This window comes from Coenobita brevimanus, chromosome 81 (genome assembly GCF_032717465.1).
Source record: "Coenobita brevimanus isolate Jiangsu-jjx chromosome 81, ASM3271746v2, whole genome shotgun sequence".
NCBI lineage: Eukaryota > Metazoa > Arthropoda > Malacostraca > Decapoda > Coenobitidae > Coenobita > Coenobita brevimanus.
Window position 1 is genome coordinate 22,015,717 of NC_137034.1, and position 3,655 is coordinate 22,019,371.

Below are 3,655 nucleotides of genomic sequence, written 5' to 3' on the forward strand. Positions count from 1 at the left end.
CTATTATTATTATTATTATTATTATTATTATTATTATTATCATTATTATTATTATTATTATTATTATTATCAGAAAATCTGACCTAAATTGACATTATCCTAAACTGACCTTGACCTAAATTATTACCGCATGAGTTTACCAAAGTCTGTGTTCATGTTGTGGGTCGAAAATAGGAGTGGATGTACTAACCCTACCTGAGACGTGTTGTTATAATGGCATAGCTTATGAGTCGGCATTGTGTACTGTGCTGGAGTATAGCTTATGCTATTTGTACGTAGCCAACACTACTAATGCCCCACTTAAGCTGTGTACGGGGACACAGATTGGTGATTTCTTGGTATACCCAGCAGCCGTACGTGTATGCCAGGACTTCCCAGTCTCTGTTGAAGATGTGTGCTCAGTTGTTCAGTACACCGACATTACCACCCCATCTAATCTTGAATCTCATGTGAAACAGAGTGATTATCCAGAGTACAGAAGTCACTTGCTTGATCTTTTGCGAGACTACTATGAAGTAGTAGCCCTACCTGGTGAGAACACAGGCAAAACTAGCTTACTCCAGCACAATATTACATTACAGCCTGAAGCTCAACCAGTGTAGGCCTATATCCCTGCGTATCGTTTACCGCACAGCCAACGCCAACAGGCTGATCGTCTTATTCAGGAAATTTGGAATCGAACGTTATCAAACACTCTGACAGTCCATGGAACAGTCCACTATTTCTCGTTCCAAAGAAAGGTGGTGAGTTGCGACCAGTCATAGATTACAGACGAGTAAATGCGCTGACTGTCCCGAACAGATTTCCAATTCCTGTACTCACTGATTTGTTGGAATCCTTAGGAGAAAATGATTTGTTGGAATCCTTAGGAGAAAACAATTGTGTTTTCTCCTCCCTAGATCTTTTGAGTGGCTACTGGTAAGTAGAAATGGAGGAATCATCTCGTCCAATCACCGTATTTAGCACCCCATCTGGTCATTACCATTTCCGTAGACTCCCATTTGGCACGAGAGCAAGATAAGTCATTGCGTATATATACACAACAGCCACCTTTGGCTTTGAAATGAGTATAGAGAAAGTAGGAGGATACAGAAAAGGGTTTGCTGTCAGTTGCCTCAGACAGCTGAGTCTCAGTTAGAAAAAGAAGGTGAGGTTTAGAGGAGGAGAGGTGGTGCTCAACAGAGCGAAAGTTAGTGGAAAGGCCGCGAATGTTGCAGAAATGAAGAAGTGAGTTAGACAGTGGTTCCAGGCACCTCGAGTCGTCACCAGGAGAGGGGCCAATCACCAGGCCAAAGTCTGGCTGCAGGTAAACAAACCTGACGTCGTTATCCCAAGCCCTCAGGAGACTGGAGGATGGCAGGTAATGGACAAACGGTTAGAAGTTGTGTGGTCATGGAAGCCATCTGTTCCAAGCAGCTGTTTGGAGTTTGTTACTTTTGGATGCAAAACCAAGTACCGCACATAAGCTTGCGTTTGTCATCAGATGGGGCAACCATGTATACCTGCATGCGGTTGTGATGCAGACGGATGCCTTAACCCCTAAACCTCGGGGTTGTTTTTGCCTGATTTGCGTGTCTCGCGGGCATATTCATGCTCCGACAAACTTTGTAAAAATATTTGCCAAAAATCAGTTATTAGTCCTAGAATATTATAATTAAATATGCATATGGCACATACCTTCAGCTTTCTCCTGGGATGTTTGTTGAGCCTTCGTCGAGTACCGTAGGACTTGTGGAGATCTCTGAAGTTGGGTAACGAAGTCTCCACTTTAACTTTACACTTCCCGACAACCCGTAATATGATTACCACAGCCTGATATTCTAGAAACACTATTCTTTGATTCTCAAATAGTTTGGAATCCATACTCTAAAAAAAAAAAACACTGTGAAAGCAATGAAAATTACGACCGCGTATGACCTTCCCACTTGCGATCATTTGCCGCTGGTGTTCTGTCATTTATTATTCATAAAAACACTCACAGTTTATATTTCTATTGCTATATAACACTTTTATATATCTACAGTCTTTATCCATAAGTTTCCTTCAGTAATAGTAGTTTATTGTCACTGTAGGCATTCAATTTCTCTTTCAGTAAAATATGTAGCATTCACTTTCTCGTCCTGTATACTAGCGTTGAGAGTGAATCTGTCACTTTCATTTTCACTTTCATAACTCATAGTATTCATACATACTAGAGTGAAACTTTCACTTTCATTACTCCTAGTTTATATACTCGTATTCTTATATTACTACTCATTTACATTTCTATTTACATTCTCTATTTTATTTACATTATTTACATATCTATTTTATTTACACTGTGTTATGCAGTCACTTGCAGTCACTTATAAAACTATTTTCCACTGTTCCCTTATATTTACATTCATTGCTTTCGCTTGCTGTTTACACATTATTTACACATTATTTACATTTCCATTTGCACTGTTTTATTCACCAGATAGATCGTAGTCACTGTCTATCATTTTCATTGACAAATTAGCCAGTTCACCTTCCACAGCAGTCACTTAGCTCTAAACCTCTTTCCACACGAGGTTTAGTAGGGAGTAGAGGTCACAGGGCCCTTTGCATGGGGCTAAAAAGCGGCGGAATTGGGCAGGCGCCAATCTAATGCGCCCTCACCTTGAAAGATGACAGTAAAATGAATAGAGTGTAGTGGCCTGCCTAGGGGAGCTGCCAATGTCAGCAGGGTGACAGCTGCTATTATATACGTTATGAAATGATTGGCAGGAAATCTAGACAATACACAATAAATTAGGTAGTTCCAGTTGAATGTAAATATCACTTAGGCTTCTCCCTTCCTTTCTTATATATATTTTTATTACGAGAATAGATTATACGGCATATTTCAAGGGGAAATAAACAGCGAAAATTAGCGAACGAGTGCACGTGAGGTGTTGTCAGGTGATAATTAGCCAGTTCCAGGTGTATGGCACTATCACTTACCTTATTTCTAACGTATGGAAGTGAAGCTTGGACATTGTTGGAAGGACACAAGTCAAGAGTGAGAGCAGTGGAAATGAGTTATTTAAGAGGAGCCTGTGGAGTCATGTGGAGAGACAGGCTGACAAATGAGGATATAAAGGAGCGTTGTGGTGTTGATGTGGATGTGATAGGAAGCGTTATGAGGAACACACTGAGGTGGTTTGGCCATGTGGAGAGGATGGAGGGTGAAAGACTGACGAAGAGAGTGTATGTGAGTGAGGTGGAGGGGGTAAGAGGGAGGAGGAGGCCGAGGATGAGATGGAGGGATGGGATGGAGAGGTATATGAGAGAGGGGGGTGTGAGTTGGGAGCAGGACAGTGAAATGGGGGGGACAGGGCGACTTGGAGGCGATTTGTTTGTGGCCACCCCAAACGGGATTGAGGCGTCTGGCAATAGATAGATGGATAGATATATTATTTGGTATTATTTGGTATAAGAATAGGGCATAGGGCTTATTTCAATGGATGAAATCAGTGGAAAATTCCAGGGAAGATTTACTTAGCGTAGCACGGCCGGGCAGGCGAGAGGAGAGGGTAATGGAGGGGAGGTAGGGAGGGGAGTCAAGAATGGGGAGAAATGACTAAACTGTCAACAATGGATGGGAGTACAGATGAGATTAGGAGTGCTGACTAGTGTTGGACATTGGCAGTAC